Source organism: Argiope bruennichi, chromosome 8, assembly GCF_947563725.1.
Source record: "Argiope bruennichi chromosome 8, qqArgBrue1.1, whole genome shotgun sequence".
NCBI classification, from domain to species: Eukaryota; Metazoa; Arthropoda; class Arachnida; order Araneae; family Araneidae; genus Argiope; species Argiope bruennichi.
Genome location: NC_079158.1, coordinates 43221365 through 43247157, shown reverse-complemented (window position 1 = coordinate 43247157; position 25793 = coordinate 43221365). Strand labels below are relative to the sequence as shown.

General features: G+C 30.1%; 1 protein-coding gene across 2 annotated transcripts in view; it reads left to right on the top strand.

The window, feature by feature from the left end:
• The window catches only part of LOC129981100 (uncharacterized), a 577941-nt gene that overhangs the window by 94706 nt on the left and 457442 nt on the right, over positions 1–25793 (top strand). Inside the window, exon 1 of one of the 2 annotated variants that reach the window (XM_056091772.1) lies at positions 22835–23245. The exons of the other annotated variant lie outside the window; for it this stretch is intronic. The gene's annotated coding sequence lies outside the window, so the exon portion shown is untranslated. Of the gene's footprint in view, positions 1–22834; positions 23246–25793 lie in introns of those variants that run through there. 2 annotated transcript variants of the gene reach the window in all.

Genomic DNA, 25793 nt, shown 5'->3' with positions numbered 1-25793 from the left:
CGAATTTCATTCATGTAAATCATGAGTTATTGTGTTTACATGGATTCGAAACTACAGACCGACAGACAGTCAGCACTTAGATAGATTTGGGCCAAAATTCGATAAGAAGAAATATATAGATACTAAACTTGTGTATCAAATTTTATTTATCAACTTTTTTTACTTTTTTTTAAGTTATCGAGTACATTTAACAGCCGGGCAGACATATTTTCTCTGAATGGATTTTATTTAAAATTTGATATAATCTACAAATTTTGTCTGAAGTTCTTATAACAAGTTCCATCCGTTCAGGGCATGGATTAAGAACTAGACTCATTTAGGTCGTTTTTAACCTAAAAGACGGTGACCAAAATTGTATTTAATCAAAATTTGAAATAATTTTTAAAAAAAAAAACTTATATTATAGCTAATGAAAAATTAAGCAGAGGTGAATTATTTAATATAAATTTACCACATTTTAATGCATACATTAATCTTTTAATTTTAAGCGAGTTGTTCTTGTCTATACATATAAATTTATTTCGTGTATCTCGGAAACGATTAGGATCAAATTTTATATTTAGAAAAGGTTTTGCTTTTTACGTTTATCCATATAGGTGTGTTTCCTGAAAACACTTTTTTTAACTAAATATTAGAGCCTATTTTCCATCTGCTCTTATGCTGACAATGTCATATAGTACCGTCTCGGACTTGATTGGGCCGTGATGGCCTGGTGGTAAGATCTCGGCTTGTGAGCCGTAGGGTTTCCGGTTCGAGACCCGTGGTGGCCTGGTGGTAGGATCTCGCTTGTGAGCCGTAGGGTTTTAGGTTCGAGACTCCATTCCACCGAAGAACAGATGTGTAAAGGGGGTCTGTTGCACGATAAATCCGTCAAAGCCAAACGTCCTCCCGTTGGTGTGGTTCCAGCTCAGGTGTCGTCCTCGTCATCTGACTGAGGTTCAAAATGACGAGGTCCGTCCCAAAATAGCCCTAGTGTTGCTTTAAAAGGGACTCTAATATAGCAAACAAACTCGGATCCGATTTCCCCATGGTAAAACTGTGTGTAAGTTCAAAAATATAAGTAATGATATATAAACTATAAAATGAATTCTTTAATATTGCGGATTGTTTCAAATAACAGGTTAAACTAAGTGCATTCATGAGTTTTTTTTATTTATTTAAATGACCAGTTTATGTGTTGGTAAGATTGAAAAATATCCACATGAAATCAGTATGTAACTCATATCTATATATTTCTCTGAAAAAAAAAGAAAAAAAATTTCGAGCGAAGTTTGATCTTCCAGATATTCATAGTTAAGATCCAACATTTTCAAAATTGTAGCATACTTTATTGAATCGCATAAAATGGCAAGAGATTCTTTAACATTGTAGCTCGTCTTGTTATTATTTAATAACATTTCATTGTCCCTTTGGTAGGAAACGAAAAATCTCCAACAACAGGAGCGCGAAGGCGATGAACGTGGTAATATGTGCGGAAATGCGGTATTATTGAGTCAACGCACTGCCAAAGATACTAACTATGATAAAAAAAAAAAAAGAAAAAAAAAAGAGGGAGGGAGAGACGATAAAAATGTAGACGAAAAGATGGAAAGGGAATGAGAAATTACATGCATCAAAGGGAGCGTCGCAAAGCTTTGTTTCAGGTGTCACGCTTGGAGGCCGATCAATAACTATGAGTGAGTTAGTTCACTCGATAGCTTTTAGAAAACTTTTCGATTCTGAAAGGATTGTTCAGAAGATCATCGATGACGGGTTTTTTTCGTCTTTTTTTTTAATGGACATTTGGTTGGAAAATTTTATTGTTATGTATTTAGCTATGAAATTTGATTGTAACCGAATGAGAAAACGATTAGAATTTTGGATAGTTTTCGATTCTGAAAGAATTGTTTCAAATAACCTTGATAAAGTATTTCTTCTCTTTTTTTCTTATTGAATATTGGATTAATAATCCCTACTGTGAAATATTGAGGTATAAATGGCTAGCATCAAATGCAATTAGTATAAGCTCTCTGTATAACTTTTAGGAAATTCTAAAATAATTATTTCAAAAATATTCGGTTGTTATATTTTCTTCCTTTTTTAATAGATACCTAATTGAAGATGTGATATACTATATCGCTGAAGCATTTGTTTGGGACCAAATGTGAAAGTTATTAAGTTTGGAAAAGTTTCGATTCTGAAAGAATTGTTTTAAATGTCATTGATGGGGTATTTCTTCTACTTTTTTTTCTTATTGAACACTCGATTAAATTTCCTTACGTGATATATTTAGGTATAAACTTTGGTTAATATCAAATGTGATTAGTATAAGTTCTCTTGATAACTTTAGGGAAATTTTCGATTCCGATATAATTGTTTCAAAAACATTCGATTGTCATTTTGCCCTCCTTTTTTTTTAATAGATACCTGATTGAAAATGTAATGTTCTATAACGATGCACATTTTGTTTGGGACCAAATGTGAAAAATGTTAAATTTTGGAAAAGTTTTCGATTCTGAAAGAATTTTTTCAAGTATCATTGATAGGGTATTTCTTTTCTTTTTTACTGAATACTCGATGAAAAATCCTTATTGTAACATATTTAGGTATGAACTTTGGATTGTATAAAATGAGAAGTATAAGCACGCTCGTTTACTTATGAGAAAATTTTCGATACTGAAATGCTTCAAAAATAATCGGTTATTTTTTCGTCCTTTTTTTTTACTAGATACCTGATTGAAAATGTGACATATTATATCGCTGTAACCTTTGTTTGGGACCAAATATGAAAACTAATAAGTTTTTGAAAAGTTTTCGATTCTGAAAAGATTGTTTCCAATTTAGTTAGCAGTTTCTTTTTAATGAACACTTAATTTAAAGTCCTTACTACTTTCTGCTATGATCCTTGATTGAGACAAAATAAAAAAAATATATGATTAAGCTCATTTGATAGTTGCAGAGTTTTTCGATTAAGAAAGAAATGTTTTATAGATTGTCGGTGATTCTCCCCTCCCCTCCCCTCCCTGTTTCAATAGACAGGCTGCTGGAACATTTTATTATGATGTATTTCACAGAGAAATATATATATATATATATATATATATATATATATATATATATATATAATATGTTATCCGTTCAAAAGTTATTAATCGTACTTTGAAAAAGCAATCGTAGCAATGATGAAATTCAATCTCTGCAAACTTGTTTTTCTCATTCCATCAACTTAAAGCGGCAAATTATTTCCATTAGACGAATTAAAATATTTATCCAATAGCATAATGAAAGATGATTATTATTAAATATATTTATATAAAAATATATAAATAGTTTTTGTTTTATAATTACTATCTAACTACTTAGTGTAAACTACTAACTTTGGCATTGCGGGGGGGGGGTCATTTACCTTTCCTATGCTTCTTAAGGTTAGAAAATTTGGAACTTTCTAATTTTATGCAGATGATGATAAGCGATATCACATAAAAATGACGCTTTTAAAATGCATGTTTGTTCGGCTGAATATCGGTAAAATTCCCCTTTGAAGGTACATAAGCTCTGGATTCTTTCAAAGCTCTTTTTTTTATTATTATTATTGCTTTTTTGTGGTAAGGAGATCGCTCGCTAATCATAGATTAATCAAACAAAATGTTTAGAGCTGGTAAAAAAAGAATAATTTTGCCTATTTATTAATTAGCAAATAAAAAAAAATTCTAAAGATAGATTTTCTTTTGAATTAATCAGAATATTAACTGCATAAATAACAAAGCTATAATATATGTATGCAATGATATTTTAAACTCTTTAATTTAAACCAAATTAATTTCCAAAGCTTTATTTTAATTTAGCCCATAGTAATTTCATTCTCTTATTTCTTGATCTCATTCCACGGATGAAGCTGTGTAAAAATTACTGCACAATCAATCTACGTATCAAATGAAAGTGACCCCTTCGGTGTCCTTGCCAAAGTGTCAAAGGACAAAACGCGTATTGAATTGGCGCGTGGCAGGAAATCCCATGTTATATAAGTCTAGTGATTATTTGTTTCGTCCCTTCTTTCTTCACTTCTGCTTTTGTGCAGCGCTGTTTCTTCTTGTAAATAAATCGTGCCTGCCTTGCCTAACGAGAGAAAATAAAATGAAATTAGAAATACGAAGTCACTTCACTGCTTGTTGAACCTTTCCTTCTGCTATAAACAAAATAATGTTTATATATATATATATATATATATATATATATATATATATATATATATATAATTTAACATACTAAAGAAACGCCAAAGAATCAGTCATCCAATTCATACCACTGATGTGATTTTGCCAATTTTTATCTGGTGTGAAAAATTTTCACTTCAGATAAGTCATCAGCATTAGCTGTGCTCTAATAACCCCAATGTTTGAGAGAAATCTCAAAAATACTACTCCACTGTAGATGCTCTGTGGGAAAAAATTACGTTGGATTTTCGCAGCCCTAATCACTGCATCGATTTCACCAATTTCCATTTCATTTAAATATTTATAACATTTGGATATGTCATCAGTGATCTTTAGCCCATTCCCTCCTCCCTCCTTTTTTTGGAGATACGATTTAACTCAAGTCAGAGAAACTCCAACAGCACAAATCCCAGCATCAAACATCGAACTGATTTCGTGAATTAATTTTGTCACTGGTGAACTTATCAGACTGTCTTATATTTATTAAAAACTATCCGCCTTTGGCGACCAGCCGGTTCGCCAATCTTAATGTTCGTTAAAATTTTAATAATTAAATATTTTATACAATTCCAACTTTAATAGATTCTTCAGCAAAATATTTTAAAACTTCAAATTTTGATAGTCATATAATTCACTCATAATACTATAAAGGCCTTCAGTCATAACGTGATATGTATCTCTCTAATTTTCTGTTACCCCTCATAGAATTTATGCTTTAAATTAAAGTGTAAAGGATTAATCTGCAATTAATATAATAATATTTTTTACTGAAACAAAGCATTTTTTTTATAATATGATTCCTGATAATAGAGTCACTGAGCGTTTAAACTTTATGGGCACTAAAGAATATCTTTCTTAAGTTATGTAATATCTCAAGAATTTGTCAACAAAATTTTCTCAGATTCATCATGAACGGATCGATTTATTAACAATGTTTCATTTTAAATGCATCAAACACTAAGAAAATAAAATGAATCGTTTAAAATAATCGGTCGAAAACAGGTTTAAAAAAACTACTTAAAAAACGATGTAATTAAAACTATAAGCATATATCAAAAAATATATAACTAACATAAATACAATTTAATTACAAAAGCATGCAATTAGCCTAAAAATAATTTAAATCATTGAAAACAGGTTAAAAAAAACTACTTAAAAAACGATGTAATTAAAACTATAAGCATATACAAAAAATATATAACTAACATAAATACAATTTACTTACAAAAGCATACAACTAACCTAAAAGTAATTTAAATCGTCCGTTGATAATGGTTGCCATGCCAACAATTAGAACACAGTGCGCATGCGTAAATTTTCTTCGCCTTTTACGGTAACGCAAATGCGTGAATTTTTCTACTCCAGTTGGGGTAACGCTATGCAGATTATACATTTTTAATTTCCTTTATTCTGTGTTATTTTAATTCAAAAGTACTTCGGAATGAATCTGAAACATGGATTAATTAACAATGTTTAATTTTAAATGCATAAAACATTAAGAAAATAAACAGAATCGTTTGAAATAATCCGCCGAAAAATCTTAACCCTAGCCTCATTACTGTTGGGAGAAAAAAAGAACTAAAGCTTAAATCATTTGGCGTTGGGGAAAATGGAAGATTATTTTGGCGGAAAAGTTGGCGGTGGGGAAAATGGAAGATTTTTTTGGTGGGAAAGTTAGTTTTTAATTAATAATTAAAATTCTAATTAAAATTTCAAAAAAAGGGAACCCAGGTGCACATTCCCGACCTCTAAGGTATACATGTATCAAATTTGGTAGCTGTATGTCAAATGACCTGGCCTGTAGAGCGCCAACACACACACACACACATACACATTGAGCTTTATTATAAGTATAGATTAAAACAGTGCTTTCATTTAGTGTGATAAGATTTAATTAATCAAAGTCGGTTGATATTACTAAAAGAATTCTGTTGATCATTAAGAAACAGTTTATCGCCAAAGACAATAAATAATATATAATAAGAAAATATAATTTTTTTTTCAAACTATTTTCCAGCCAAATTTCTCCGTTTACAATAATATGTGACTTATCAAAAATATTTCCTCATTCTATAAATAAATTCATAATTGATATTATAGAATTTTCTTGTAACTGTTTGATTTGAATTTTAAAAATGATTAAATCATTATCAAAAAGAGAAAGAAATTTAATGATTTTTTGATAGGATGCATAATAATTTTATTACCGAAGTTAATGTAATTTTTTTTCTTCTAATTCAAATAACTTTAGCGATAATTGTTCTGAAGTTAAAATCATCATGCCTCTTATCAAAAAATCATTAATATCCCTGGAAAGAACAAAATTAGCAATATGGAACTTTATTTTGCGTTTCGAGAAACACGACCACTCGTGTTCTCCCAGGATTCAAAAATCTAAAATTCGTCACGACTTACCATGATGGATGCTTGCATTAACTGACAGTTTTTAAATTAACGGTTGCAATAAAATGCGGTTTCAGCAATTTTTCATGACTTTCTCCTCCGAAAGTAAAAATCATTCCTTGATCCTTACGGTTTAGCAAGAGCTGTGGCTGTGAGAGACATGAAAAGGAATCTTTCGAAACTCATATTTCACTGAAATATTTGATGTCTCACCATATTTATCATGATAAAAATGATGGTAATCGAAGAGCAAATTAAGGAGGAGGAGCTTTTTTGATCTGCGCACATTTTTTTAAAAATTTTATTACAGGTGAAAGGTGGCAGAAAAACTCTTATTTGTTTTACGACATATTTCTAGTCAAATTCGCCATTTCAAAAGGGGGCCTGATAGTAAGATCTAGGTTTCCGTACTGGAGGGTTCCAAGCTCGACACGTGATTCCACCGCAGGACTCCTTGTCATCCAGTGCTCATTTTAAATATATGTTTTGGTTTGGTTATATCAACGTCCCGTTTGAAGCAACACTAGGGCTATTTTGGGACGGACCTCGTAATTTTGAACAACTGTCAGATGACGAGGACGACACCTGAGCTGGCACCCCCTCTCCACACTACACCACACCAGCGGGAGGACGTTTGGTCATGACGGATTTAACGTGCAACAGACCCCCTTAAACGACGGTTCTTCGGTGGAATCGGGTCACGAACCCGAAACCCTCCTGTTCCGAAGCCGAGACCTTACCACCAGGCCACCGCGGCCCTTTTAAATCTTTGGAGTCAAAATTCCTCCCACTGGTATGGTGCGGAAATTTAGAATAGCGGAGGTTTCCAGCTCAAGTATCTTTCTCATTATCTGAGTAGGATTCAAAATTACTAAATCAGTCCAAAAGTATCCATTATGTCGCTTCAAAACGGGACGTTAATTTTATGACATATTTCTAGTCATTATTTATGACATATTTCTAGTCATTATCTATGACATATTTCTAGTAAGATTCTTAATTTTAAATTGAGCCTGGTGATGAGGTCTAGGCTTTCGTATCGAAGGGTTCCAAGCTCGACACCTGATTCCACCGAAAGACACTTTGTCATTCCTTGCCCACGTTAAATCTGTCTAGGCAAGATATGCTCAAACTGATGCTGGGGAAATTTGGTGAAGACGGGGTTTCCAGCTCGAGTATCTTTCTCGTTATTTGATCGTGATTCAAAATTACTAAGTCCGTCCGGAAGTGGCCCTTGCGTTGCTTCAAAACGGGATATTAATGTAATCAAAAAGGGCGAAGTCATTTAATGCTATTTATTAATTTAATACCAAATGGAAACTCGCTTTTACCTAGTTTTAACATTCTTAATTAATGAACATGGCAACCTTTTTAATTTCTCATGTGCAAAAAGAAACTATCGAAATCCTCAATGGAGTTCAACCTCGAGATAACATAAAATACAAATATTTTGAAATTATTTTTGAAATTTTTGAATTATGTCTGTGAGTACAATAACTGAATTCATTGAGCTAATGCAATGAAATTTCTTGCGTTGTTTTAGCAATAAATTTGTTACATTTCTCTCAAAATTTGCCTATCTGCATGCTGGTAAAACGGTAACTTGAAACCAACCAAGAGCAATGTTGATAAAATTTGGTATACATATTTATCATCATAATAGTAGATATGTATAAAATTTTGAACTAAATTCTTCAAAGGAATAAGGGGCATTGTTTGTTTGGTCGGTATTTGTATGCGAATGCGAGAACTAAAAAACTCGACGGTTTTATATAATCCTTGAATTATTGCATTACTGAGTTTGGCAACATATTGTTTACGGTTTTGTAGTCAAAATTGTCAATTTATACCAAATTTTGGATCCAATCCAGTAAAGGGAAGACGTCCAATATATCTACTCGGTTTTCTTTACTATATAAAAAGAAAAATCCAAAAACCAAACAATCCTTACTATGTCACTATATTCAGTAATCGAAGGTTGTAGTCACACTTGCGGATTGACCTAACCTTCAAGGGTTTGTCACATGTTTCCCTATACTATTTTAACCATATTATATATTTAGGGAATGCCGAGAAGGATAGATTAATAGAAAAGAAGATGGTATGTTATATAGGAAAGTCGAGGGAAGAAAATTCTGCTTCTTATCTTCTCATGTACGAAATATATCATATGAAATTATTGAAATCATCAAATATTTTGAGGAATCATTGTTTTAGATTTTCGGGAAAAAATTAGACTCTGAAATTGTGTCTCTATGTTTGTCTGCCAGGCCAGTGCATGGCTGAATATTTTGACTGACTGACAGACAAATTTTTATTCGATTGCTGATTAGTTATACAACATTATAGATGTATTTCTACATGTTGCTTTAACTGAACATTGCTAATACGGTTTAAATTTTGAAATAAACCTACTTAAGAGAAGAAGATATATATGTCCTTGTGTGTGAAAAAAACTCCCAAACAGTTAGATATATTGAATATGGCCTGTTTGTTTTAAAGTAAATCTTTATCAAATTTTTGATAAATTCCGACAAGAAAGAATGTCGGGTGATGAATTTATTTCATTCTTGAAAATGAATTTCTTTGTTTATAATAACCTAACTATATAATACAAAAATTCATTCAGTACAGCTGTTTTTAGTAAAGCAGAAAAACAAATAAACCAAGAGCAAAAATTGCTGTATGTAGTTTAATTAATACAAAATTACAAAACAGAATATACAGATTGCATTACAAAAAAATTTTGCTCTTCGTGACAGTAACAGAAAAATAGCTTCCTATTCTGCTAAAGCTCTTAAAGGAACTGAAACGTTTTTCAACAAATAAAATCGTTGAAATTTAAATAATACATAATTTTTTCGCAACAAAATATTTTATATTATGCATTATTTAACATAATAAAAGAATGAACTGTTTTCATTACAAAACAACGAGTTGAATTTAGCAATGATAAATACTGTTAAAAAACAACCATGTAAAGAAAAAAAATATTTATTTATATTTTTATAGCAAATCGAAAATGTTCTGTTATTTACATTTTCAGGTCATTGAACGCCATACGACATGGAAATGTAAAAATAAATTACGTAATATTTTTCATTGCAAATATCCGCTTAAAAATACATTACTGATTAAAAAAATAAAAATATATCCTGTTTGTAAATACTATAGAATACAATTTCATTTATATTATTTCAATGAATCGAATTTCATACAAGCGAATCAAAATTCGCTTGATACTCATGAGATACACGCGAAAAATGCATAATAATAATAATTATTTTTCTAAATAGCGGTTTAATGTTCGGCGGTTCATGTTTTAAAAGTTAATTTGTGAGCTTTCAGTTCTTCAAATCGGTACATATTTTAAATTTCTGCTATCAGTAAAATATTCCTATTTTTATGAAATGAAAACCGAAAATATTTTTTAAAGTGCAAATATTTCCAGCTTCCTTAAATCTGTTCAGTAAAATACGAACTATACTTAATTAACTACAACCATAGAAAAAAATTGCAATCTGTATCCATTCTCTCTAAAAGTCGCCAAATTGGCGACTTCGCATAATTAATGATAGTTTCTCTTTTATTGTTCCGCGCATTGAACCTTTCATTTTGCCAATGTTAATGGTCAAATCCTATTAATGTGTTTTTAATGAGATCTTATAGGATGTGGATCTTACGTTTAGAAGTTCAGAGGTCGAGAACTTTAACTCCATCCTCGGAACTTGCCCGAAATAAAGGAAAGTATTTTCTCATTTAAAGGATGGAAGTGCTTTCTCCACGAAAATATTCGAAACATTTATTGTTAATGCGCACGTGCAGCTCGAGGCTTTTCGAATACATAAATGCCAATTCCGAGTTAAATCCACTGGAATAGATTTGGCTTTAGGAATGAAATGTAAAGCATCTTCTTGATGTAGAAACAATGCCATCATTCTGTTGTAATGTAATTTTATTAGTTATATATAACTAGATGCCTTCGGCGACTAGTTTGTTTGACTATATTATAGATTTTGTAAAAATTGTTAACCTTGATTTGACTGAATACCAATGAATCCCTTTATTGCAAATTAAAAAGTGTATATATGCGAAATAAAAAGAAGTGAAAGTCTTGCTACCGATCGGCAAAAGAAGAATTCAATGTTGCAATGGATGAGTTTGAATGTAATCGTAACATTTAAAAATAATGTGTATCAAACTAAATTATTGAATTAAATTTAAGGGGGGGGGAGATTATATGGAAATCAAATTATTATACGGAAATTATACGGGATATTATACGGAATATTATAGGGAAATTATACGGAAATCAAATTGATGCCGTAAAGATGTAATTTTCTAAGACAAGATAACACAAAGACCTTTTTTGTAAGATCATTATTTTGAAAGATAAAAACATCAATGAGCAAGTCCATGTTGAGTCCATCAATGAGCAAGTCACGGATAAGCCTAATTTTGCGCTCGATTAAACTTTATGCTTGAAATCTATTTCTTGGTCTCTTTTATATCTTCTTTCATCTAACTGAATGGACTTTCAGTGACACAGCGAATATTTTCAAGAACATTTCTAATAATATTTTGCAGCTCCATCAATTAGCTAAGCGAAGCGATGAATCTGATGCAATCGCAAAAAAGTTCAATGATGCAGTCTGAACTTTGTACAACAGCTAGTTTACATTTGATTGTTGCCATTCGAAAATAAAAAGAAAGAGATTTCTGGTGGTGGTGGTGGTGTGTGTGTGTGTGTGTGTGTGTGTGTGTGTGTGTGTGTGTGTGTGTGTGTGTGTGTGTGTGTGTGTGTGTGTGTGTGCGCGCGTGTGCGTGTGCATAATTTTTTAAGCAGATACCGAAGAGCGAGAAGACACTTTCGAATTTTAAACTTTGCTTTATTTCATCCCGGGAGGTATAATTTATGTACAAGAAGCGCGGAAAAAGCACGTCCGTTCATAGAACGGCGAAAGAGCGTAAAAAAAAATCTAATGAAATATTTATCCTCATGATTATATAATGTGAGATTTTGATAGGGATTTCTTTACACCTGTCGATTTAGGTAAGAGAATTATAGGGATCTTTTAAAAAGAATGTATTAGATCGACACATTTTTATCCCTACAATCTGAGTGTGAGAAACTTGCCGATCTCAGCAATTTTACAGAGCTTCTGTTGCATTAATTAAATAAAAAATGTGGAATTGGATCAGGAAATAAAAGAACATTTTAGAATAAAGTTATATGGGCTGAATTAAGATAGAATTTAAAAAAATAATTAGGATTAAATCAAATTTTAAAATATTATATATATAAAGCATATGTATTGATCAACATTATATATATTGATAATTAACGCAAAGAGATTTAAATAATGTTTTCATAGTTTACGAGCTTGTTAAATAACTGACTGGAATGGTCACCCCGAAATTTTCTCGCATACTTTGTAATAAAGGTGTTACTCATCCCCTTCCCTACTCCGAAAAAATGTGTGGATTTGCGACGCGCTTGTCAAAAGGACAATCTTTACCTCCCGCAAATGTGATTTGAGTGCTTCGTATTCTAGTAAAGAAAACCAGAGCTTGTGTATTAGGTCACTGGCGAAAAACAATTATGAAAGAGCCTATTAGCGTACAATCGTTCGCCATTTTGGGGGGGGGGAATTAATCACTAGGACGAGGTAGATACATAATACGAATATGTATTTCGTACAATTTTTCCCGATTGCTTTAAAAAAAAACTGCAATTATAGTCATAAAACCAAAAACCAAATTTCATTTATTTAAGTCATGCATGCGAAAGGCCAAATCGACAGATGATCACTCCTTTGCAATATTAGGTTCAAAGTTTCATATGAATTTTATAACAGGTGAAATTTTGACACAAATCTAGCATTTATCTAGTTCTTAACGTTTTGTAATGATTGAATTTCATTTGTACTCCAACAGCCAGACATAGAGTTCCTCTGAATAGATTTCACTCAAAATTTGAAAGGAAACTACAAATTTGGTTTCAAGTCCATGTATTAAATTTCTTCCTTTCAGCTTTAAAGGTTTTTGTGTGAATCGTGTTCACAGATAGACAAAACCCCGAAAGAAGTTTTTTCGAAATGTTCAAATTTGTCAAAATCTCGAGATTGAATTTTTTAATGATTATATTGCTTTTTATTTGTACACTTTGACTATGAGAAAATAAAAAAAAGTCTCTTTGCAGCTTTAAGCGCATGATTATCTGCATAAAATAATAGTCAATTTTCATCATCTCCAAATCAAAATGAAAAATTTGCGCAATGTTATCAGCTGTCCTTCATTAATTTTGTGAAAAATTTGATTGGATTTGACGAAGTTTTTTAAGATAAAGCATGGAATATACATACATACAAACAAATATGTATATTAAACATTCTTTGAAGATTCAGGCATGGGATTTCATTTTTTTCATAATTTTAAGGAAATATCTGAACAAAGATATTTTTTTTAAAAAACAAAGCATGATGAGCACGCGGTATCATGCGCAATAAGGAGGCAGAAAGCAAGAAAAAAGAGATCGTGTGAAAGTATTTTGAACTTGTATAGTTTCAGAAAGGAATTTGTCAGAGCAGCGTTTGGTTCTGCGCGAAAATCAAAGCCTACGTAACTCAAAAGTTGAAATTCGAGTGAAGTTATACTTCGAGTTTTGAGGAAATTATTTTTAGAGCGTAGATTAAATGGAAATTATATATCCATGGCTACAACATTTTTTTTTATTTGTGTTCAAATTAACTTCAAAACAAAATTATGGTTACGCTTTGATTAATATGATAATATTGTTGGCCTGGTATTCTTCCTATAAATTGCTTGATGTAAAAATCGTTATGGATAGCATGCAACTGCTGTATAGTCAGGCTCCAAAAAGAGAAAAAAAAAACGGACAGATTAAATCTAAAATAGAGTTGTGCTGAGATTTTCAGACAAAAGATACAAATCTTTCTTTTTTAACTCTCGTAATATGCCTTTAAAAGATTCATCGCTCATGCAAAATCCAAGTTCAAAATCATTGAATTGGAAAGAGTGCGCATTTTCACAACGCATTGTGTTCAATCATGAAAGCATTTATTGGTCCATAAAGAGGAAGCATCTAGTCCGAAAAAAATCTAGAAAATAGTCTTTTATGTTCGATATCATTACCCTAGTCTTTTCATCAAGACTAATTAAAAGATTCTCTCATTAAAATCTTTCTCTTTAAAAGACTTTTGACCTTCTGGACTCATTTGGTATTCAAGATACGCAAATTTTTCACGGACTCATTCATCAGGAAAATAAAAAGAAATTAAGATCTGCAATTAGCGTTAATTATGTATTCTTGCATAATCTGTGTAGGTAACTGCTGAAAATCCAACAAAACGAGCTTCGATTCTCTTTTATTGTAAATGAAATCTGATAATGGTAGAACATTTGTATTAATGTTCGAATTAAATAATGAATCTTCTTTGAAATTAATGAACGTAAAAGAATAATTGGATAACAGTTTCGTTTTTTTCTAATTGTGTAGCTTGAATTAAATACTCGTTAAAGAAAATAATATATGACAATTACGCTCCAAAAATCTTTCACAAAGAGTGCTTCGTATTCAGAGATTTTCTTTGCCATTACTTATTGTTAGTATTAATATTCAACTTGTGCTAATGATCAATATGATTTCCTAATACTTAACTTATTCCTTACTTTCTTTTGACTTTTTTTCCTTTTTTTCTTAACTATGCACTGTATACACCAAAATCTTTCTTTCCCACATTCACTTGCGAAAAGCGACAACTATTGTCATAAACTTGGTGTCTAGGTGTAGTAAGTCAACCATCTAACTCTCCGACCCGCCACGAAGGCACACGGATTAAAATCATAAAACTGAATGACCGGACCGCCGCAACAGCAATATTGGCGGGAACTGTGGTTGAGTCCTAAGGGCTGTCACCGGCCACGGTACAACCCTCCTCGAAGGAAGTACCTCCCGTCATCAATGGGAGGAGTCAGATCCCCCACCTATTAGTGTACCCTCCAGGGCGGCGAGATCCAACCACCATGCCGGAAGCATCTCATCCTCATTTCGAGGTGCCCCCCGGGGGTCTGTCTAGGTGTAGTAAAGTAAATGTCCCATGCGCTCGCTATATGATAAGATTGGTTAAAGTGCCATCTGGCTGCAAATAATGAAGTTGGCACTCCTATCAGAAAAACAATACAACAGAGAAAAAAATTCAATCAAAAATTGTAGAAGTCTTTGTTTGTCTTTGATTTAATACGAAAAAACCCTTTGAGCCCAATAATAGAACGAAACGTATAAAACGGACATTTGTTTGGTTATGATTTTACGAACCTGTGACGTAATGACTCGCAACAGCTTTTAAAAAAATCATGTTTTGAATAATAAATAGCGAACTCGAAGGCGCAATAACTAGCGTTAGCGGAATATAAAAATGTCTCCTAATAACTAATTTTTCTATTTTATTTCTAACATTTTTTTTTTTTTTTTAGCATAAAAGAATTGGAAATCGTGACAAATAAAAAAAACTATTTGCACGCTTTAGCTTCTTATAGCGATCAATGTATCGTTTCGTACTAAATCGAAGATGCATTTTGTAGTTGACTTTTACCTATATCTTTCCCCGTTTTAAAGTAAGAAGCGTCAGCTCCGTTTTTTGCCACCTGGTGGCGTCCTATCTATTTTCGCCGTGCGTGGTCATAATACTGTACATAGACACTGCGTTTGTCACAATGGTTGTCATCGTTCTCTTGTTAATGTGGGATAAAAGGACTTTCGCGGACACCTTTTAGACACTATTTCGACATGCATGTTTTATGTTATTTGCCATCATAACCACGAAATCTATGTTGGATGCAAATTATATATGTTTCGGATATTTTCCTTCAAAGTTTGTATGGTTATGTTTAATCTATGTTCACCCTTTGTTATTTGAGGAATGTACAAATTAACAAAAGACTAGAAAGACTAGATAAAAATACAAAAAAAAAAATAATAATAATAATATGTCGAAAGATTTATCACTGGAAGAGAAATGTGAAAAGACTTTCTTTTATGTTCTATTACTATAAAGGAAAAAATTACAGCCATGAGAGTAATTAAATTATGTAAAACAAAATGATCCTAGTTTTATTGATTAAAAATGAAACAAACGCAAGAAAATTTTTTTAAATTAAAACCGTGATTTTATTAGAGTATTCAAAAGTGGAATTAATATTTTTTTTTATGAAAAACTTAATAATTAAAAGAGAACTCGTTAAACCATGGGATACTGATTAAATACTATAAGTAAACTGAAATTTTAAGCATTTTCATATCATACTTTAATTTTTAACAAATGTTTAGGGATTTTCTGTTTTATGATATAAATTCAAATTTAAGTTGTTGTTTTTTTTTCATATTTTTTACAGCATCTACTACTTTTACAATTTTGTTTTAACTCCCAGAATTTTTAAGAGTTATTTTTCTCTTTAAATATGCTTCTTAAAGCTTACTTCTCAAAACACATTTTTATTTTATTTCTACTTGTTAATCATTAGTATATATATTTTAATTCATTTATTATAATTAATATAAAATCTTGTAAAGAATTTTCCTTATTTTCACTACTAGATAGTAAAAGCACACAGAGTTTAAATTTAATATAAAATAAAATACTACAGTTGATAGTTAATCGATCAATCACTAAAGTATTAAAATATTATATTGTCACTGAGAATACAAATTTGTACAAAATATCAGTTCTATTGTCCATGAAAAAGAAATTGCGAAATCGATTACACGGTTCCACTTTTACAATTGTGAAAATCGTTCACTAAAAAAAGCAAGTTTTGGAAGAATGCATTTTATTAGGTTTCTATGCATTTTTTTACAAAATATATAGAAAATTAAATCTTATGCATTAATAAAATATCGTGAAATTTCTACTTTATGCGTAATTAGAAATAAAACAAATCCAAAATTTTGGAAATGTTCACTAAAATGTAAAATTTCAAAATTATTCTTTTAGAAAAATTACAAAAAAACTCACGTTTATGAATTATTTGTCCATTAAAAACAACAATTCCATATCTCTAATTTTAAAAAAAAATTATATTCTTTTATTCTAAATATTCCAGAATTTTACAAAGCGCCATGAATGCTCATTCCTCCGTTACCTGCTAATCCAGAGGGGCAGTTGACCTCCACTGCCAGCTGATTCCACCGAACTTTCGAATGTTTCTGAACTTATTATTTTTTGAAGGTCTGCCCCCTCTTCTCTACACGCCAAACGATTATATCTCGCCCCAAGCGAGAAGGATTATAAGCGGTTGAAAGCATTCGCTAAATGGCAGAGGAGAATGTTCTACGATTCGAAAGAGGAGTTTAGGTGGAATTTGCGTTGCCATTTCCGGGAAGTAAATATAAATTGATGCATGTGAGGCCAATATCGGAAATAATATTTCTCTTAAGCCGAAAGCGTATTGAAAATCGTATTTGTAATTTTACAAAAAGGGATTTGAATATATTGACCGGAAAAAATTTGTTAAAGAAGCACGGATGGGATTAATAAATTGCTAAATATTTAAAAGCTGGGTTTAAGGCAATTGGTTTGATTCCAAATATGTTTTTTATTCTTCAGGCAATAATTGTAATATGTGTTTATTTGGAGAATTGTCCTTATTTTTGAAATCTTTTATCACTTGACACAAATTTAAATCTTATCATACAAATTTAAACAAAAACATCCATTTAAAAATGTCACACAAAAACGTTTCTTCTTTTCATAAACACATTTAATAATTCAAATATATTTTTGTCTGAGTTTAGTTTACTTTTAAAATTCCTTTAGATATAATATATGGTTAAAATAAAGGAACAATAAAATATTAATTAAAGTATATGGTTAAGAAAAGTTATATTAAGAATTTAATCTGAGACATAATGGGCGTTGTAAATGAGAAGAAATGACCGTGGTGGATTTTTCTTTTACTTCAAATTTTAACTAAATAGATTATTGGTATATCTCTGAAAGATATTAAAATGTCACCAGCAACAATTTTATTATTTTGTTCCAAATAAGTATTCTTTAATCTGAGTTCAGAAGTTAAGTTTACTTTATTTACATTGCATATTGGCAGGCAATGGCCATTTTTTCGATTTGCGAGATACATAAACCTTTTGCGAATATTATTCTGGTATAAAGGATAAGAACTGCTGCGTGCAATAGATAAAAAGTAAGAAATATACGAAGTAAAATGATGACCTAACCATATGGAGTTTCCCATACAGATACACGGATTCTTTAAGAGTAATGAGAAGCAAATGGAGATTCTCTTTAAGTATGCTTGGATTAAAAAAAGTAAAGATGAATTTGATTTCTATGGCATAAAAGATAGGTTTTTCTGTAATTCTATGGCGCAGTTATATCTCAAATCAATTTTATAAATTACAGTAAAACTTTATCTTATTTAAATATTAACAAAATTTGTATAACTGTAATTATATAATAATGTAGCAAGAATTGTATAATAATGTAACGAGATTTGTATCTTAATATATTTGTATATTACTATTTGCATATTACAAATTGGCTACTCCGACTCGTCCTAAGACAGGCGGATAAAACTGAATGATCAGACCATCGCGGCAGCAACATTGGCGGGAACTGTGGTTGAGTCCTAAGGGACATCACCGGCCGTCTCAACTCTTCCCATGAGAAATATGTCGCATCATCGATGGTAGGTAACCAACCCCCCACCATTTCCAGTACCCAACAGGATGATGAGAGCCAACCATCATAAAGGAAGATTTTCATCCTCATTTTTGAGGTGCTTCCGGTGGGGGAGACTTTTTGTATAATAATGTATTAGTGATCATAATGAAACAATTAATGCTCCATATGCATTTCATTACATCGAAGCACAGGTGCATCCTAAAGCTAACAGCGCCATCCTGTGGTATGAACTACTTACCAATCGTTCCAAATCGAACTTGCAATAATATTCATAGTGTTCCTAAAATCTTTCCGGGTTTTTATTGTATTATAATTATTTTAACTACTTAATATTTTTATTTTCTAAATGTTTTGCATGTGATCTGAATATGAATGTCAATTTTATAAGGATTGACAATTTAATATTGGCAGCAGTATAATTACATTTGACGTAACACAAGTACAGTTTGTAATGCCTTAATGTTTTTTTAGTGGAATCATTAGCATTTTTTAAAACTAATTTTATCGGAATGGAATTAGTGAAATAAATGAATTAGTTAGGAAATGAATTCATTGGAAATATCATTGATTCTTCGTAAAAATATAATTTTATTATAGAAAACAATGCAGAATTGCCTGCCTACTTTCTGTGCGGATTACTGAAATATTATTATCAAGTATCAGCAGATGGTCCTATCCCACTGGACAGATATTAATTCTGCCGATAAAATACTCACCTAAACTGAATTTAAAAAATATATATTTCCTTTCTAAATTAAAACTATTTTAGATTCAACAATTATTTTGGTTTCTCTTAAAGAAATATTTTTTTTTTTAATTGGAAGCTCCAGGTGTTGCAACAGCTTTTTAACTTTCCCCTTATATATCAGTACGTATATAGTATATTATAGTATTATTATATAGTACGTCATATAGTATATTATAATCTACATATCAGTACGCATCATTAGATATAATGTAGAGATAGTATAGAAATTTATTATATATGATAGTATATAGAAATTATTTCTCGTATAATGTAGAGATAGTATAGAAATTTATTATATATGATAGTATATAGAAATTATTTCTCGTATAATGTAGAGATAGTATAGAAATTCATTATATATGATAGTATATAGAAATTATTTCTCGTATAATGTAGAGATAGTATAGAAATTCATTATATATGATAGTATATAGAAATTATTTCTCGTATAATGTAGAGATAGTATAGAAATTCATTATATATGATAGTATATAGAGATTATTTCTCGTATAATGTAGAGATAGTATAGAAATTCATTATATATGATAGTATATAGAAATTATTTCTCGTATAATGTAGAGATAGTATAGAAATTCATTATATATGATAGTATATAGAAATTATTTCTCGTATAATGTAGAGATAGTATAGAAATTTATTATATATGATAGAATATAGAAATTATTTCTCGTATAATGTAGAGAAAGTATAGAAATCGTCAAAAAATTTGAACTCGACATTTCGACGAATCTCCACGTTTTAGACCCTCCTGAGTTTAAAAGACACATTTTTTGGAAAATAATCTTCTGTCTGTGACAAAGAAAACTCAAATTCGCTTTGAGCTAGATAGTTGAAATTTGGCATACCGTTTTTACCCAAAATTCATAGATTTCTATCAAATTTTGAGCAAACTCCATTCAGAGGAAGACTGTGTGCCTGTTCGAATATAACACGATAACTGCAAAATGAAGAGAACTAGATGCATGAAATTCGGCACACATATTTATATAGTAAAAAAACACCTATCAAATTTTAGGCCAAATCCAATGAATTGTTGACTTTCAGTCGGTTTGTACGTTCAGAAACAATATTAAATATGAGTTAAATATATTAAATTTGGTATGAGTTTTTGTGACTACAAGTGTAGTTTTTTTTTTAACAAATATTGGTTTCAGTGGATTGAGAAAAACGCATTTGATATACAGATTCGATTTTCGAATGTTATTAATCGTATTCCAGGGTTTAATCGCCAAAGATAACCAGGTGGATTCAGTAAAAATGTTAAATTCATACCAAAGGTTAATTTTTGTAACAATTATAAGAAGAGAAAGTTCTGAGAGAACTATTCCCGCTGGTTTTTTTCCACGTGTTACTTGAGAACATTTGATGTACACTTGGTGTGCGCCTACATTAGGATGAAAAAAGCCCGATTTACACAGCTAAAAATAATCTTGAGAAGATAATTCAGTTTCAGATAAAAAGTTAAATGGCTTTAGTCTAAACATTAAACAAACAAGATTCCGAGCCATCCGTCCCTTTGTAAAAAGCTTTAATGGAAAACAAATTTCTTCCTTTCTCTTTTGAAATCTTTCATTCCAAGAAAAATCTATGGGGAAATTCAGCTAGGCAGAAAGGTCGCACTAATGAGATCACAGCGTCCTCTGCGCCAGATTAACAGCTCGTAACGAGATTAAAATCTATTTAATGTTTAAAAAGACTCCAGCGACGCGTTCAAAAAGGCACTCAGAAATGAAATTGCGAAGGCACTGAAATATAATTTATCAACTTGGCGATAACTTAATTACGCCAGGCAGAAAGTTGCGAATTGCGTGGTAGGAGAGTTAAAATAGATAGAATGCGATTTTAGAATCTTTCCGAGAAGCGTAAAGTTCAGAAAGAAATAAGTTTTATGATCTTTGATTTGTCTAAACAAATCAAGGCAAAAAGTGATTGAATATTTAGTTATCTAAGTTAGTTAAAGGAATTTCGTAATGCAACGAATCTATTTAATGATAATTCTGAAGAAGGACGCTTAAAGAGATCCTAAAAATTCGTTTTAAAGTAAGATATACTGTTTGCTAACTGATTCTAAAACTCTTTGCCCTTTTGCGCCTGCGTTTGGATGGGTTTAATTTGACGAAATAGGGGTGAGAGAAAAAAGAAAGATGTTTACATTTAGCAATAAAGTAAATTCCGGAAATGCGCACATCTTTCAGTTTCTCTCCTCTTAGTGAGATAGAATAATCAAAAAAAAAGTTGTCGTCTCAGGATACTGAAACGAATGTTATATATATATATATATATATTGGCAGTAACTGTCGAAATCTTCCGAAATTTCAACAAATGCTGCCAATGTAATATTGCAAATACAATTGCAATTTTGTGTAAATAATAGATACTAATTTTGAAGCTAGGCATTTTTATAAAAATTATGAAACAATTAAATATAATATTAGCACAGAATATAGTAATAAATAATATGGACAAAAAAATCCTTTACTTCGCCTAACCTACTTAAAGTTGAAAGATAAACATCTCAGAGGTTTTTAAATTCTTAATTTTAGTTGAGCCTTTTATTTTTACGGTGTGTTAATTATGCAAATTAAAGGTATTTTCATTTTAAATGAGTTCAAGATTAACATAAAAAAGTTGGAACAAAAGAGTTAATAAAAGTGTTTAAATAATTAGAACAATACTAATGAAAACAATAATTATCATATTTTTGAATTCCATGCCGTATATAATAATGTTACAAAATATTTAAACCATAATTAATATTAAGATCTTGCATGATATTTAAATATAAATGTTCTTTAAAAATATTTCTAGAATGCTTGTTCAAAATTCTTTTTGAGGATAACAATCTGTTAAAGGACAAACGAACTGAAAATACTTATGTATATATCCATTAACCCTTTAAAAGGCCATTTTTTTCTAGTCATATTATGTTAAAATATTTTTAGGCTTGAAATTAGAATAAGAAAAGGGATTTATTTAGCTTATTAGATAAATTTAATTTGATTAATTAATTAATTTGGTTCATTAATAATTAAGTAACAAATCAAGACACATCATTTTGTCTGAAATAAAGAACTGAAGCACCTAAGTTTCTGACTTACTAAAAAAATTTGTCAGAACTTATGCCAACCTACATAATTTCATACAAAGACTGATAAATTTCGTGGAAACATACTTCCCACGGCCCTAGAAAGGGTTAAACAAAATCTTCTATCAGAAACTCTTTATTATAATTGTTTATTGCGTTTTTAAAAATTAATTTTAATTAAAAAAATAACTCAAATTTCGTTTTACATTAACTCAATAACTGAATCCAAATTTTTTTACTCGGTCCTCATACAAAATAAGGTCGTTTTCCACGCAGTACACGCTTGTTTTTCTATGTTCTTCACGCAATTTCTTAAAATAACCTACTGTTCTAATAATTCCCACATCGCACACAATTAAAAAATGCCTTCAGACACAAAAGAAGAGCATTCAGGAAAACACCACAAAAAAGAAGAAGAAAAAAATGAAACACCAGAGTTATTCAACCGAACTGCATACTAATGCACGCAAAGGACGGTGAAACGGACCTAGAAAAACGAAACGCGATTCCAATTTACTAATGCAGGCAACGTCTTCTGCGAGGGAAAAAGATGGACACGAAAAACAACGCCACCACGCGGAACCGCTGGCAACTATACAACATCTCAAACCATTGAACGATGTGGTCGCACTTTCGCTTTTGCAGTCGGCATTTAGTACCTACTTAAAAGCTTTCACAGACCCATCTAGTGACCCCCAACTTACGTGGAACCGGTTTTTAAAAGTCATAATCGGTTAGGTGTAAAAAAAATAAAGTGGGGGAAAAAGTTCCTTCACTTTTTAAATTTGATTTTGTCTCCCATTCATTATTTGATATACTACAGGTAGTAGAATTTTTTTAGGGAAGAAGATATTCGAAGAGATTTATCTTTTTTTTTTCCCGCGCTCGTTTTATTTTGTGAAGGGGAAGAATGTGTTTAATAGAAAATTGTGGGAATTGTTTCGGTTATTAATATTTTATTGTTTTTGTGCCTTAATTGTGTGGATTATTTTGTGTATATCAATTTTTTTATTGGGATTATTGGATATTGTCTGGATTTTTTCTCCGTCACCTAAGCGGGGAAGGTTGCGAATAGGTAAGTTTTCGGTTTTTATTTCTTATTGGATTTTTAGCTAACAAATTTAATATTGTATATTTATTCGGAATTTTTACTATATTAACCATGGAAATATGATTTATGTAATATGAAAAATATTTTAAAGTATTCTTAATTTCTCAAAAATTTTAATAAGTAAAATAATCGAAGATTAATTAAGAAAATATTTTAATAAATAGATAGGCGATTATTGAAAATAAATGATAGAAATCTCATCCAAAACATTCATTTTATTTAAACTGCTTAAATCAGAATTTTTATTTTCAATTGTGAAATAATATGCCTTTATGTTTTATTAGCTCATAAAAGTATTTAGGAAAAAATTTTATTGAAAATTTCGTTATCTTAACCCCAAAAGAAATATGTTTTAAAATTTATAACTAATAAAAATTGATTTTTTTTTAATTTAAGACTTTGATGATCTTTCCTGTGTTGAACATTTCCTGCATATGCGAAATTTCTTTAGCATAAGTGCACCGCAAAATAATTGTGCAATTATTTATTCTAGATATTTTCCTTAGAGATTTTTTTAAATATATATTTAATATACTGTATTTTGCCGATGAATAAAAAATTGCGAACTTTGGGAAATTAAAAAAAAAGTTTAAAGTCAGTTTACTGTGTGACATTTGACATTAAAAAAAAGTTCAAATTTTATTGGTGCTCAAATAAACTTATTTCCTATTTATATATGCCGATTCAATAAAAATGGATTTCGAAAAATTAAATATTGAAGTAATACTTTATCTCTTAATAATAATGTATGTGAATTAATAAAAATCACGAATTTTGCTCGTGAATTTTGGGTAATCTTATATCCGTTTCCTGTTTATCTTAGTTTACGTGTACGCAATGTAAAAGATATTTCTCTCTAGAACAATCTATGTTTATATTTGCTAAAGTAAAATAAAATATTGTGAGAAATATAACCAAAAATGTTTCATGTAGCGAGGAGATGGATACCATCTCAGACTAAGAGAAACCTGACATATTTGAAACCTTTAATATTAATAGGGATTATAGCACGAACCTACACAAAGCATACCTCAAATATTTCTCGCAAGAATTGAATTGCATTCATTACCTTATTCATTAAAATAAGTTGGTAGTTTTCTGTAAAAAGTAAAAGTTAGGCAGGAGAATTCTTTCGAAATAGATTTTTTTAACATATATCTGGTCAATCCTTTTTTTTAATATGCACTATTTATTTACAAGAAAATATCAAAATAATCTAAAATATTTTATGCAGATCTTTGACTTTTTATAGATTTCAATCTGAGATAGAATTAAAAAAATATTTTTCCCATGTCTAATCATAGACATCTTTTTACTTCAGTTCTAAGAAACAAAAATTTTTGATCACATTTCTTGAATCCTTGGAAAATTATTTTACGGTACTTGGAAAATTATTATAATGTTCGTTAGAAAATTATTTTACTAGTGAAGTATTTTTTGCAATGTGTAAATTTCGCTGAATTGTGAACGAAACGAATATGGAACGTACTCTGAATATGGAAATATTCTATTATTGAAGCTAAAAATGCATTTAAACCTCATGAGCATTAAAACCTTCTTTGTCAATTCTCCGAATTCTTGGCTAAACAAATTTAAATAAAAACATTTTTTTTATAAATTGAAGCTGGTTTCCATCAAATTTTTTAGTAATTGAAATGTTTGATTTAAAGCTTGGTTTGATAAATTTATATCCATTAGAAAAAAAATGACAAATTATTTAAATGAACAAAAAAAAAATTTAATGAAATGTAATATTGGCAGTCTTTGTTTAATTTCAATTATATACTTTGAGATAAACGTTATTATCTCAAAAAATATTCCATAATTTATTTGACAAAATAATTTAAATGATTTTAAATGATATTTTATAAACTTTTTGAACTATGGAACTAAGGATTAAATTAAAATTAATTATATATTGGTATATTAATTGTGTACTTCTGCTGCCGAAATAAATGTCACATTTTTATATCAAGCGGTTGAATTCAAAACATAATTTTTATTTCAATCTTGGTAATTTTGTTAGGCTCTGAAAGAATGAGTGCATACATTTACTTATTGCATTATTAAAATGGGACTCTTAAATTCTTCTGAAAGGTATTTGTTGATGTTCTTTGCTCTTTATCATTTTTAGGCTAAACTTGACGGATTCGACATTTTTTTTTTTTTTTACCAGTTTTTACAATATTACCTTATCATAAGAAAGTGGAACACTTTAAATGCAATAAAAACGAAATTTAAATAAAATGCTTTCAATTTCATTCTGTTATTAAAATTAAAACGCTTTGAAGTTTCGAGTAAAAGGAGCATTTTATATAATAAAATATATTAAACACATCAAAATCGTGATACAATTTCATTGCTCGATTTTTTTTATTTTTTATTTTTTTTATTTTCTGTTTTAAGAATATGGGGTATATGGTTGAAAAGGTAAATTTAGTTAGGCATTGAAATAAAGTGATGGTAGCGGAAATATGATATATAATAATATTTTTATTCAAAAATAGGAAAA